This window comes from Acomys russatus, chromosome 19 (genome assembly GCF_903995435.1).
Source record: "Acomys russatus chromosome 19, mAcoRus1.1, whole genome shotgun sequence".
NCBI classification, from domain to species: Eukaryota; Metazoa; Chordata; class Mammalia; order Rodentia; family Muridae; genus Acomys; species Acomys russatus.
In genome coordinates, this window is record NC_067155.1 from 44070462 (window position 1) to 44085908 (window position 15447).

Genomic DNA, 15447 nt, shown 5'->3' on the forward strand with positions numbered 1-15447 from the left:
AAGTCAGATTAATAAGTCAGCTGGGAGAAGAATTTGAGACAGAACATCTGAGTTGAGCCAGCCAGCCCAGAGCTCACTCAGAAACATGTAAGGGTGAGCTTATTAAGCGGTAAATCTCAGAGGCTGAAAATATTCTAAGCCTATGTGATTATGTGCAGGCTAGAAGCTTCCAGGACTAGGCCTAGGTTAGTAGAAAGAGGCAGTAAGCCTCCCAGACAACAAGCGAAACAAGCAAATAAAAGATACCTTAACATAACAACTTCATTTCTGTGTCCATAAAAACTAGTATTCACTGAAGAGACCCCTCCAGGCAAAAGCTGTTGAATGAAGCCCCAGCCCCACCTCAGCTATGGTGGTCTGGTGTTCACAGCAGGGTGGGTAGATGGAGAAGCTTCGAAGACTCAGATATCCCAAGAGAGTCACTCTTGACTCTCAAGAAACCAGAAGACACACCTGCTTCGCAAACGCGACATAAATGTCTGCTTTTGCCTGTCTGTGGTTCTCGTCTGGGAGGTTGTGACAGGATATTCCCATGGGAATAAGATGTCTAACCCAAGCAGACTACCCTCTTCAAGTGACATCTACAGATGGGATCTCTGCTTCCTGATACTGGGGTTTCTACTACATAGCAGCAGCAGAGGACATGACTACACAGCCAGACTCTGAAAAGTAGAGAATCCACTGCTCCCCGCGCTCCTGTGGTTTTCTCCAGTCTTCTTCATCCAGCTCCATCTCGCTTCCCTGCCTCCCCAGCCCCCAAACCCTGGGGATGACATGAGCTAAATGTGCCTTGGGACAACAAGCTCTCCAGCTAAGACGCTCGCATGTTTGAAAGGCTGGCTCTCTTGCCTTCTGAACATGCCACCTTCTCTCTCCCCAGCCCTTTATTTCCCGTGGGACTCAATTTGAGAAGGGTGGCATTTCAGTGGCAGGTAAGATTTAAATGCTGTGACAACCAGCGTTTTTCTTCATTTCTGTCCTTTCTGTGTTCTGATTGCAATTTTATAGCATGTCAGAGGTCTCCCAGAAAGAACCAAAAGTTTGATATTTACCGTGTATCCTTAAATTTATAAAAGTACAGTAGGTGTATGTTGGTGGTTATTTTTATATAACGGTGTTTGTTTCTCTTAGATTCTCTCTTAACCTATTACACAAATAATTTAGACTCTTTTATATTTGTTTGTAAGGCTTTACAACACAATCTTGAGCATTTTTAAGTCTGTTCTTAACCATCTATGCTATCCTGACTCCATCTTTGGCAAAATCCCCCAGTTACTTGCTTTTTACTTCTCTCTTTGCTCCAGTTGGATCATCTTCACCTCTCCAGCAGCTCTGCCTGTGGCTGAGTCCCCCATTCCCTCTTCTAACTCTTCCTCCCCTGACTGGCAGGAAGTTTGCCCTATTCTCTCCTCTGCTCATTGATTGGCCAGAAGCTGCTTTATTAACATATCGGGGGGACAATGGAGGAGCAGAGTTTACACAACATTTAGACAGGATATTCTCAGAATAAGGCCTGCAACCAGATATGGAGAGCACAGAAATCAGCATTATAAACATAACCTTATGCCAACAGGTGTAGAGCCTTTTAAATTATTACCTGGTGCATTGATACCACTGGCTGGTTAGGAAGGCTGACCTAAGATATATAGCAGTCTCCCTGCATCAGTATCTCAGTTCCTGGATTACAGATGTGTGCTACCAAGCCCATGCAGATTTACCTTCTGCTCTCCTTTCTCTCTCTCTCTCTCTCTCTCTCTCTCTCTCTCTCTCTCTCTCTCTCTCTGCAGGCATCCATATGTCACATGCCATGGCACATATGTGCAGGTCAGAAGACAACCTGAAGTATCAATCCTCACCTTCTGCCTTGTGATAACATCTCTTGGTCCCCACTGTCTCTGTCACAATACCTGGCGCAAGAGTTTCTGGAAACTCACCCATCTCTGCCTCCCATTTCACCATAAGAATGCTGGAATTACAGATGCATGCAACTGTATGTGGTTTACATGAATTCTGGAGATCCAAACTCAGGCCCTCACGGTTGTACAGCAAGCATTTTTAATCACTGGCCGATTTCCCCCAGCCCTTTGAATTTCACCTTTCCTAAACAGATCGTATGGACTTATAAAATTGAAAGGTGCCATTTCAGTACATTGTATATGACACATTCGATCATTATACAGTCAGTATACATTAATGGATTGTGTGCATCAGCGTGCACTGTGGGATGAACAATCAGGTTAATCAACATGTCTGTTACTTCAGACGCTTAGCATTTCCTCATGATGAAAGCATTTAAAATCTTTTAGCTATTGTTGAGGGTCTGAGGAGATAGCTCGATTGTTAAATACTTACCTCATAAGCATAAAGAATTGAGTTTTCACCCCCAGGCCCCATGTAAAAAGCCAGGCAATAATAAGATTACAAATGGGAGGCAAAGACAGTAGATCTCTGAAAGGATTCCACCCAGTTAGCCTTGCCTATGAGATAAGGATCCAGCAAATAAGGGGCCTCTTCTCAAAAAAAAGGGTAGGGGGGGAGGAAGGGAGGGTGGAAGACAGACTGCAGAGGATGGCAATTGTCCTCTGGCCTCTACACCCACACTGAATGTGCCCATGTATGTCACACACACAAATTAGATAAACAAAATCAAGCCTGAAATCCTACAGCTGGCGCCACGTACGTCAATATGCTACTAATATCTATAGTCACCACACTACATGAATTAAACGGGGCCTCCTCTCTATCTGAAGTGTTATGTCTGTGGTGGTTACTCTTAGTTGTCCACGTGACACACTCTACAGTCACCTGGGATGAGAATACCAATGCGGAACTGTCTGGATAAGGCTGGCTTGCGCGGTCATGCCTGTGTGGGACTGTCTTGATGACATCAACTGCGGTCGGTCGGGGAAGAGCTGGCATCAAAGTGGATAGCTCAGTTTCACGGGAAAAGGAGAGAGGAAACTGAGTGTTAGCATGCGTGCGTCTGTCGCTGTCCTCGGAGTGCAGATGCCGTGTAACCCACTCCCCTGGCAGCTGGAGTCTAGCTCCTGGCAATGTGACTTCCCTGCTAGGATGGACTCTAACCTGTAGCTCTAGGATCCTGAGCTGAAAAATAAACCCTTTCTCCCTAAATTGCTTTTCTCATAGTATTTTATCACAGCAACAGGAAACCGAGACCGCACCCATTCGTTTACATCGCCCTGTCTCCATTCAACAACCCTTTTAACTTGAAAGAATGCCTCATCCACATACAATGTGGGCTACTTTGCATACAATGGTGCCTAATATGCATACAATAATACATAATCTGCATACAGTGATGGAGACATAATAGAATGCAACAAATATGTGAATAGCAGAAACCACAGACCAACAACAGCTGCAGGCTGTTGCGGGGATCTGAGCATGTGCGAGCGTGCACGTGCGTGTGTGCGCGCACATACACACACACACACATTCGTGCACATGCACACATGTGTGCACAGGCTTACAGGTACCCATAGGGGCCAAAAATGCTATCAAATACTCTGGAGCTTAAGTTACAGACAATTGTGAACCATCTCATTTGGGTGCTGGAAACCAAACTCTGGTCTTCTGCCAAAGCAGGAAGTGCTCTTAACTGCTCAGCCATCTATCCATCCCCTAACGTTCAATTTTTCCTTCCATTCTCCTCTCTACCACCCTCTCCTCCAAGTGGGGAAAAAATGAGAAGACATGAGTGTATTGTCTCCCAAATAAAGGTAAAGTGACAGCGCTTTCAATGAAAGGCTCGGCATGATTGGAATTAAATGTCAAATACGATTTTCTGTTGGCAATTCAAAGTGTCTGTGTCAAAACCCAGAGTGACGGTGTGGCTGCAGATTTGTATCTGTGAATGGCGGCATGGCACCGTGGGGAAGGTTTCCTATTCAGTAGATTAACACAGCTCTCTTCCCGCTACCACTTAAGAGATGATTAGTTCAGGCAAGAGGCGATTAAATTGTGGCTGCCCACACGTAGGAGTTCCGGTCCCTTGAAGTCACCAATCTCCTATGACGGTGTTTGGATTATGGTCCCCGCCCCACGGCAGGGGTGAGGGGATGGGGTGAGGTGCCTGCCATCATAACAGGGGACAGGTGGGAGGGCTGAGCTGGACACAGGTCTTGGCAGCCCAGCTGTCAGCGGCTACCAGCTATGTCTACTTGCCATGTCTCCAGGAAAAAAAAAAAAAAAAAATATGATCTCCCTGATATGAAATGGCCTTCCAGGCTGAAGGTTTGATTCATTTCACTCTCCACATGGGATGAAGGGAGCGGGGGCAGGGGGGTGCAGGGCGGGGGAGGCTCTGCCTGGCAGGTCACTGAATCATGTACTCCACCTCCTGATTTCTTCTAGATCTAGAAGAAAAAGATGACAACCAGGACCCAGAGACGTTTAGAAATGTGCCTAATCACAGAACACAATAGATGGAAAGAGAATAGTCCACATTGTATAATAGTCACAGCACAGCAGAGGCCATGTTAGGTGACATTACAAAACCCCAATATCCTGTGTGACACAACAAGTGACTTTGGTATGCTGATGGGACAGTGTTAAGACTGTTGAGTAACTTTGGGCTGAGGGTGTTACTCAGAAGTAAAGCATTCACCTGAGATCAGAAGGAGAGCCTGGGAGTGTGGCTCACTGGGAGAGCCCTGACTAGAATCCCCTAGTAAGGACTGGAGGTGGGGTGGCTCAGTGGTAGAGCCCCTGCCTGGAATCCCCCAGTGAGGGGGGCTGGGTGTGGCTCAGAGGTAGAGCCCCTGCCTAGAATCCCCCAGTGAGGGGCTGGGATGGGGCTCAGTGGTAGAGCACCTGCCTAGAATCCCCCAGTGAGGGGCTGGGGTGTGGCTCAGTGGTAGAGCTCCTGCCTAGAATCCTCCAGTGAGGGGCTGGGGTGTGGCTCAGTAGTAGAACCCCTGCCTAGAATCCCCCAGTGAGGGGCTGGTGGTGTGGCTCAGTGGTAGAACACCTGCCTAGAATCCCCCAGTGAGGGGCTGAAGGTGTGACTCTGTAGTAGAGCCCCTGCCTAGAATCCCCCAGTGAGGGGCTGGTGGTGTGGCTCAGTGGTAGAACACCTGCCTAGAATCCCCCAGTGAGGGGCTGGGGTGTGGCTCAGGGGTAGAGCCCCTGCCTAGAATCTCCCAGTGAGGGGCTGGTGGTGTGGCTCAGTGGTAGAACACCTGCCTAGAATCCCCCAGTGAGGGGCTGGGGTGTGGCTCAGGGGTAGAGCACCTGCCTAGAATCCCCCAGTGAGGGGCTGGGGTGTGGCTCAGTGGTAGAGCACCTGCCTAGAATACCCAAGTGAGGGGCTGGTGGTGTGGCTCAGTGGTAGAACACCTGCCTAGAATCCCCCAGTGAGGGGCTGAGATGTGGCTCAGTGGTAGAGCACCTGCCTAGAATCCCCCAGTGAGCGGCTGATGGTGTGGCTCAGTGGTAGAACACCTGCCTAGAATCCCCCAGTGAGGGGCTGGGGTGTGGCTCAGGGGTAGAGCACCTGCCTAGAATCCCCCAGTGAGGGGCTGGTGGTGTGGCTCAGTAGTAGAACACCTGCCTAGAATCTCCCAGTGAAGGGCTGAGGTGTGGCTCAGTGGTAGAGCACCTGCCTAGAATCTCCCAGTGAGGGGCCAGGGTGTGGCTCAGTGGTAGAGCACCTGCTCAGTATGTGCAAGGCCCTGGATTCCATCCCCAGTACAGAAAAGGGGGGAGGGGAGTATTGAGTAATTTGCATAAAGCACAGTGAGTCCAACAGCAGAACTACGTAGAGCTAAGTCTCTTAATTCCTGTTTCAGTGCTCTCTACCTCAGATTGTGGGACTTTATCTGGCAGACACTGTGTTTGTTCTTTCTTCCTCCAACAGCAACTTGTCCCTCACGCCTGGGAACAGAAGTTAAACAACCAAAACAGCCTGCTCGGTATGACATTTCCGTGCTTCAACCAAGGATGCAGGAAGTTCACAAGACAATGTTCCAGCTGTGATTTGGAATGTTGAGTCTGTTTTGTGTGAACCTTGACAGCCAAATGCATTCATGAGGTGCCATTTTCAACTCTCCCCCCGGTCTCCATCTTCGTCTGTATCAGAATCTTAATGCCCACTTCCCTCTTTGAGTTATGGTAATTTATTGTAATGGTGTATTTTGACCTTTTCAGTATTTTGTATTTTTATTGGATAGCTGTTTCACCTCTTCCCTGGGGGGCTAAGCCAGGTTCAAAACAAGAGAGAGTGGTAAGACCAACCAATCAAAATACAGAATATTAAAAAGGTCAACACACAAGAGCAAACTGCTAATTTAGAAAACACAAACACAAGAAGGATGAAAATTCTGAAGAGCCTGGTGGTCACAGGGAAAGAGAGAGAGGGAGAGAGAGAGAGAGAGAGAGAGAGAGAGAGAGAGAGAGAGAGAGAGAGAGAGAGAGAGAGAGGAAAAAGCTGGGGGCACCCTTTCCAACCCATCACACAAAGCACAAAGGCCAGACGTGGTGGTGTGCACACCTGTCATCTCAGGTCTCGGGATATGGAGGCAGACAAATCAAAAGTTCAAGGTTATACTAGACTACATAGGAATTTGGAAGACCCGCCTGCACTACATGAGACCCTGTTTCAAAAAAAGAAAAGAAAATCAATTCACAGCACAGTGGTTACATCAGCCACTAAATAGAGACTCCATTGCCATGAGAATTCCAAGAAAGGGAGTCAGTGCAAACACCAGAATATGAGACTTAAAACTATGCCCTTTCTGTTTCCACCTGGTGGCTGCATGTGGCAGAGAAAGTCAGTAAGCCCACCAAGTCCCAGCCCAGAGATGCTAGGCACTTTGAGTATAATGTGGCGTCACTGGAAAACACAAGGGGCTTTTATCCGCACATAGATGAGCATCTTGAAAGTCTATAGCTGATCTCTCTCTCTCTCTCTCTCTCTCTCTCTCTCTCTCTCTCTCTCTCTCTCTCTCTCTCTTTCTCTCTCTCTCTCTCTCTCTCTCTCTCTCTCTCTCTCTCTCTCTCTCTCTCTCAGCTCTCCTTGAAGGGAACTCCTTATTTATCCTTTTCGATGAAGTGTATCAGTCAAAATATAAAAAATAACCATATCTTGGGTCACATATGATGGTACAAAGCTGTAATCCCAGCACCCGGGAAGTCGGGATAGGAGATGGGGAAATAGAAGGACCCAGAGGGTCCTAGAAATGTATAAGAAGAACATCGTGACAGGTAGATCAGGGCCCAGGGGGATCTGCTCAAACTATTGCACTAACCAAGGACAATACAATAGTAAGCATCGAACCCATACTCTGATCTACCCAATGGACAGGACATTCTCCACAGTTATGTGGAGAACAGGGACTGACTCTGACATATTTGACCACCTCCCCTTGGTGGGGAGGCCTGGTGGCACTCAAAGAAAGAATAAGCAGGCTACCAAGATGAGACTTGATAGCCTATGACCATATAGTGGGGGAGGAGGTCCCCCTCGGTCATAGACCTAGGGGAGGGGAATAGGGTGAAAGCAGGAGGGAGGGAGGAATGGGAGGATACAAGTAATGGGATAAGAATTGAGTTGTGATCTAAATAAATTAATAAAATTAAAAAATTTTTAAAAATTTTAAAAAGAACCTGTCTCAAAGACAGCATGGAAAGTACCTGATAAACGACACCTTAGGATGGCCAGTGTTCACCACATGCACTGGCGCGCGTGCTCACCACCAACATATGCACAAGAGGTTAGGTTGTAAGTTGGAAATGATCACATGACTAGGGAACAGCTCCACAGAGAAAGAGAAAGTAACGAACCTGGTTCATCTGCAGCTGGGCAACGTATCAGAAACTGGAGAAAACCCTTCACACGACCCCTGAGGGCCACCACATTAGACATGCATGGTGTGGCATGTTTGTATGTGTAACTCTGAAACTGGGGTGACAAAAACAAGAGGATTCTCGTAACTTCCTTGCCAGCCAGTCTAACCAGTCAATAATCTCTAGTCTCAATGAAATACCCTGTCTCAAAAAATAATATGGCCAGTGATAGACTAAGCTACCTAACATGGAGCTGTGGCCTCTATACACACACACATACACACACACACACACACACACACACACACACACACACACACATATGCATGTACCTGCAGTGACATGAACTAACACTGTCACCCTGTCCTCTAATTGATTTCCATTCTCATGGATTTGCCATAGGTTTTGCCAAGTCTCTGGTTTTCCTGAAACATGAGACATGATCAGATAAATGTTTGTATCTGTATCTGCTGCCATGTGAAATATTCCCTGTGTCATGTTTTGAGTGCTCATTCGCTGGTAGGTGGCTCTATTTTAAAAGGCTTTGGAGCCTCTAGGGGCTGGGATCAAGCTGGAAGGTGTTAAGTCCCTGGGGAGACAATGTTTCAGACCTTTCACCTACCCACTTTGTGGTTGCACGGTATTTAGTGCCCATTTCTGGTTGCCAAAAGCTCCTGTACACAAATACATAAAGCCACACACAGACACAGAAATAAAAACAAAATATTTTAAAAATATGAACGAAATGTATGTCTAGACAGCCGTCGTCCCAGGCTTAGGCCCGGAAACATGACTAGCCCTTTGTTTATACTCCAGGCAACACCTAAGTCTCTGGTGCTGCCTCAGGAAAGATGGTTTCTGAATTGAGGAGTGAGACTTGGTTAGTCACTGTAGTACATATTATATCTCGAGCTCTGGGTTCCCCTACGAGAAAAGCCATTCTTCTTGTTCAATGTATGCCTGATTTCTTTTTGTACTCTCCCAGGTTTCCCAGGTTATCATGAGATCTCTTCCACTTATTTCAAAAGACATTTTATCCACCTTGAGGTTTTACCTGCTAGAACCTGGCACTGCTGTGTTACAACATCCACTGAATTACACAGAGGGATGGCAAGCCTCTTGTCCCCACACAGAAATGGCTTAAAATACCATATTCCCCTTTGTAGAACGTCGGTTAAACTATTATCAAAGCCAAGATGAAAATCAAGAATCTTCCCTCTCTAGTGGCTCATGGCGGTTTCCCTCTTTTGTTCCAGGCTAAATCGCGTGTGGTTATTATTTCTTTGACTTGACTCCTCTGTGTAACAGTTCATCAAATCTGCTTTTGTTCTAGAATTTTATTTTGTCTGCTAATTGGTCCTCCCAGACTCAGCGGTACTAAGCTGCCCACCAAAGGGCCTTTTTCTTTATATTAATGTAATACCTTTCTCTAGAGAGGGCTTTTGCAAATAGCAACGAACTATTCATGAAGGTATTTTTGCAGAATTTGAAAGTTGAAAATTGTAAAAATAAATGCATTAGAATCTAGCTAGGCAGGGTGGTGTGCACTCTTGTAATCTCAGTACTCAGGGAAGTAGAGGCAGGTGGATCTCTGTGAGTTTGAGGCCACCCTGCCTGATCTACAAAGAGAGTCCAGGACAGCCAAGGCTACACACAGAAAGCCTGTTTCAAAAAAGGAAGAAGAAGAAAAAAGAAGAAGAAGAAGAAGAAGAAGAAGAAGAAGAAGAAGAAGAAGAAGAAGAAGAAGAAGAAGAAGAAAGAATCTTAAATAATTGTTGTCCAGGAAGAACTTATACCTGGATGATACTCCAATTCTGATCTTAGCAACCAAGAGCTCAGGTTGCAAGGAGGTTCATAAAAGGTGTGTTGAGAACAGTAGAGAGAACTGATTGGGAGTCAGGGCTTGGAAAGCATCTCGTCAGCCAAGTCCTTGCTGTGCATGCATGAGGACCTGAGTTCCATATCCAAAGAGAGGTGGGTGTTGGAGGGTGTGTTTATAATTACAAAGCTGGGGAGTCAGGGCCTGCCATGTCAGTAAGGCCCACAAGAAAGTGAAATATACTGCTTCAAAAATCAAGGTGTGGAGGTGACTGAAGATAGATACTACAGAGTGACCTCTGTCCTCCATGGGTCTCCATGCGAATACACGTACATGCATACATACAGAGAGAGACAGAGGCAGAGAGGTAGAAAATAGACGGAGAGTCTAATCCAGATGGGCAAATTGTTCCACAGTTAGGACCAATCAAGAAAACACACAGATGCAGGCACGATAGCACACGCCTTTAGTCCCAACACTCAGGAGGCAGAGGCAGGTGGATTGCTGTGAGTTTGAGGCCAGCCTGGTCTACAAAGTGAGTCCAGGACAGCCAAGGCTACACAGAGAGACCTTGCCTCAAAAAAACAAAAAAAGAAAAAAAAAAAAGAAAGAAAGAAAAGAAAACACACAGGCATTTGTTCTATGTAGAGAACAAGTTCCTGATTTTCTGTTGGCCCCTTCAATCAATCAATCAATCAATCAATCTTTCCAAGACTATCTATCTATCCATCTATCTATCTATCTATCCATCTACAAAGCCATATCTACATTACTATTTCTCTATCTTTCTTTCATCTTAGTTGACTCTGTTGGCTCACAGTGAACTCACCCTAAATGAATCCTGGGACTATGATTACACACTATTGAGAGCTGTTCTCACTACTTGTATCTTCTCCAGGAAACTGAATTTTTTACCCGGCACATGCAACCTGGAGCCCATAGGCCGCGTGCATCCTGGAACAGCTATATATGTGGTTGTGGGGAAGAACATCATATTGCAGTGTCAGAGGGCTGGACCTCTAGTAGAAAGGATGCTTCTGTGTTCACAAGCTTCGACTCCCAGAGCCTCAAACCAGAGCCTAAATAGGGTAGGAAACCAACCCTTCCTTATTTTATCTGTTTACCATGTGGCCTATTTAACTTTGACTATCAACTTGACACAGCATAGGGTCGGCTGAAAGAGGATTTGCCCAGATACGATTGTCCTGTGGGCATGTTTGTGTCTTGATTATTAATTGAGGTAAAAGGCTCACCCCACTGTGAGTGAAGCTGTCTCTGGGTGGGGTTCCTGCGCTAGATGAGAGATCTAGGTGAGCATGAGCCTGCAACGGAGCCAGCAAGCATGATTCATTCATGGTTTTCTGCTTCAAATTCCTGCTTTAGTTCCTACCCTGGCTTCCTGCAGTGATGAACTATGACCTCTAAGTTGAAATGAAACCTTTCCTCCCCTACGTTGCTTTTGGTCAATGTGCTGTATCACAGCAACAGGAAGGAAACTGGAGCGCTGTGTGATTAATAAATTATTAAGGGCATTCTTTCTGAAGATCTCGGGGCCTAGAACATCTATTCGTTGCAATAGCTTCTCATCTACGCTGTACAATGTCTGCCTGAGCCATGACCAACTTTGTCTCTTTCCACTTCCTTTTATCTCCTACAGTGTCTTTCCTTCCCTTCTCCCAAGAAGCGTTAATAATCTTCTTGTCTTGGAGATTGCTCCTTAAAACACATCCCTGGTAGGCATAAGCAACGGCCATGTTGGTATGAGACTTGATATCAACTGTGTCAGATCAATGGGACAGATAAGAAAGAACGACAATACCAGAAATAGGGGTTGGAGAAAGACATCATTAATTAATTGTCTTGCATGTCCCAGAGCTGAGTAGCTCAGCTCTGACCCCTTCTTATCGAATGATGGGAGCTTCAGTGGTTATTTGTGGGCAACGGAGGTTTTTGAGGAATTGTTTGGGTTTTAGTTTTTTGAAACAGCATCCCACTAAGTTGACCAAGCAAGCCTTGAACTTGGTCTCCTCCCGCATCAGCCTCCAGAGAAGCTGAGATGACAAGCCAATGATATCAGGCTTAGGTGGTCACTGGGTGCCCATACGTATTGTTTTGCTTATGAACTACATTGAAAGGCGAGAAAGAATGGTGTACTGGTTAACTTTCACCATCAGTTCAACTGTATTGGTTGCTTTTTTGTTGATGTGACAAAACACCATGACCAAGGCAACATAGAAAAGCTAATTTGGGCTCCCAGTTGCCGAGGATACGAGATAGTGGGAGGCATAGCAGCAAGCAGAAAGCAAGGTAGCTAACAGCTCATATCTCAGTTAAGAGCATGAAGCAGAGTTGGGGAGGGACACAAAATGGAAATGGTATGAGGCTTTCACTCTCAGCACCTACCCCTAGTGATGTACTTTCCCCGGCAAGACCATGCCTCCTAAATCTTCCCAAACAGTAGCACCAAGGGGAGACCATGTATTCAAATGTTGGAGCTTCCAAGGGACATTTTTATTCAAACCACTACATTGGCACACTCCAGAGTCACTTGGGAAGGGAGTCTGTGTGAAGGATTGTTTAGGTCAGATTGGCCTGTGGATACGTCTGTGGTGGACTGTCTTGATGGTTAATGGATGCTGGACAACCCAGCCCACTTTGAGCAGCTCCATTCCCTAGGACGTGGCCCTAAAATTGTATTATAGTAGAGAAAGCAAGTCAAGCACTAAGTGTTCATGCATTCATTTCTCTGCTCTTAACTATGGATGTGAGGTGACTGCCCAGAGTTCCTGCCTCTGTGACTTTTTCACAGTCATGAATCTTATCATGGAATTATGAACTAACTCTTTCAGTCCTAAGTTGCCTTTTGTAAGCTTTTGTTTATTTGTTTATCACGGCAACAGAAATTAAGCTATTACAGCTGGGTCCTACTGGCTTTTTCAGTAGAGAATGGCTACAGGAATTTTTTTGGCAGTGTAATTCAGAGAAACACAGCATTCAGTACCAAACAATCAGATGGTGTAAGAATTATGTTCAAGATATTTTGAGTACATTATTGAGCATTTAAAGAGGTAGGAAAACCCTCAAAGGTAAATTTTCTTTTTAATTTTTGGTTTTTTTCACATCAGGATTCTAAGAAAGCATTGAAGTTGGGTTGCCTTGGGGAAAAAGCTGATTCAAAGAATATAGAGGTTTGGAGATTAATATTCTAACCAAAGGGAATAGATTGGACCTGGAACACATACAAAACAAGAGTGAACCTCAAAATTCAGTGAATAACAGTCTATGCTAAGGATCTCATTGTAAGTAAAAGAGGAGGCCAAGAAGTGAAAGGAAATCAGATATTAACAACACACCTCCCAGGTTATTCATATTATAGCTCTGTAGAGCATGTGGGATATACATCAAAATAGGCATGCTCTTGAACACAAACAATTCAAAAGTTATTTTCAGGAAGCTGGCATCATGCAAATTTTCCAATCTCGGGACAATCAAGAAGCATTCGATTTTAAATTTTACTTTAGGGCTGATGATGTAGCTCAGTAGTAGAGGGCTTGCCTAGAATCCCCCAATGAGAAGCCAGAAGCCTGGATCAATAGTAGAGCACCTGCCTAGAATCCCGCAGTAAGGAGCTAAAAGTGTGGCACAGTGGTAGAATGCCTACCCAGAATCCGGCAGTGAGGGACAGGAGGCTTGACTGAAGAATAGATTACTTGCCTAGGATATCCCAGTGAGGAGCTAAGGGCATACATAGGTCAATGGTAGAGCACCTGCCTAGAATCCTCAAGTAAGGGGCATGGGGTGTAGCTCAGCGGTAGAGCACCTGCCTAGAATCTCCCCAGTGAGGAGCAAGAGATGTGTCTCCATGTTAGAATGCCTGCCTAGAATCTGTTATTCAGCATGGGACATCTGCCTGGCATATATGAGGTCCTAGGCTCACACACACACACACACACACACACACACACACACACACACACACACACACACACACAGAGCATGTGTAAATGCCATGACCTTATATTTGATCCCAGAGGTCCACTCTTCTGTGTGCGTTCTGTAAATGAGAAACCCTTGAGAATTTCTCGCTCTGTGTGGTGTTTTTGCGTCCATGGCTACTGCTGCACCCCTCCTCCCTTCTTAGATGCCTCAGCTTCATCCTTTAACATATCTACCTCCAAACAAAACTGCCCCTTGAGTTTCCATCCTTCCTGCCTCTGCCTTCCCTGAACTAGGATCCCAGGCATGTGCCACCATGCCGCCTGGCTGTCGTGAGGTTGCCGGGAATCCCAGTTCAAGCCTTCGTGCTTGTGAGCCCGGTTGGTTCCCCAGCCCTGTTTTGTTCTTATCTGTCTTTGTTCCCCTCTCCTGCTTCCCAGTCAGCCGGCCCTTAGCTAAGTGGTCCTCTTCCTCTCATCCATTTGTAGTCTCTCCACATTTTCCTCACCTTCCATTCTTCCTCCCAGAGGCCTTTCCTGGCTTAGAAGATTGGAAACTATTTTTAAACTGATTCCATTTCTCCTGGAATGGACAAATCCCAGAACCGATGCATTTTTCTGTTCACATAACAGCCCTAAAATTCCTTCTCACTGCCTCTCTGTCTCTCTCTGTCTCTCTGTCCCTGTCTGTCTCTCTCTGTCTCTCTCCATCTCTGTGTGTCTGTGTTTTTGTGTGTCTGTCTGTGTGTCTGTCTGTCTCTCTCTCTCTCTCTCTCTCTCTCTCTCTCTCTCTCTCTCTCTCTCTCTCCTCTCTTTTTCACTCCCATCTCAGATGAGCAAACCTAGCAAAAGGAAATAGGTTGTTTGTTGTTGGCTTCCCTTCTTAAACTCCCGATCTGGGATCATCCCGTGACGCTCCATAAACTCATTCTGAGAAAATCGCACGCTGTTCGCATCAAGTGCTCACACCAACCGACCACTGTGACTGTTTTTAGACAAATTCTCCCAACTCCTAGTGCCTTATCCAAAATCTGTATTTCTAAGGTATATGTCCTATGAATATGCAAAACAAAACAGGACAGTGCATAAAATTTGAATCCAATTTGTCCATCACCAAGATGCTAAAGGGACTTTAAGCAAGAAATATCCCTCTTGAAGCTCTCCTTCCTTCCCTCACTCCCTCACTCCCTCCCCCCCTCTGTGTGTGTGTGTGTGTGTCTGTGTCTGTGTGTGTGTCTGTGTGTGTGTGTGTGTGTGTGTGTGTGCGCGCGCGCGGGCGTGCACTCGCATACATAATTGTCAACTTGACTCTCATTCTTCAGGCATCTTTCCTCGGGTACTTTTCTTTTTGGGAGATATTGCCTGCCTTGGCCCAGGCTCACCAATAACACTAGACAGGCTGGCCAGTGAGACCCAGAGTCTAAGCATCTCTGTTTCCCCTATGTTGTGATTACAACTAGTGCCACCAAGCCCTGCTTATTTTTTTTTACATGGCTTCTAAGGACCAAACTGGGGTTTTTATTGTTGCCAAACATGCACTTCACCAACTGAGCACTTTTCCCCATCCTTGAGGTCAGGAAGAAGAAGAAGAAGAAGAAGAAGAAGAAGAAGAAGAAGAAGAAGAAGAAGAGAAAGAGAGAGGGGGAGGAGGAAAGGAAGAAGAAGACGAAGAAAAGAAGAAGAAGAAGAAGAAGAAGAAGAAGAAGAAGAAGAAGAAGAAGAAGAAGAAGAAGAAGAAGAAGAAGAAACCACATCTACCCCCTGCCAAATCCAGGTTTCCATGAATCAAAGCACAAACTAACTCATCTCTCCCCTACCTCCCTCCCTTCCCTACAGAGCTTGTCTTACCAATACAGAACCCTCAGAAAGGCCAGCAAAACCCCACAT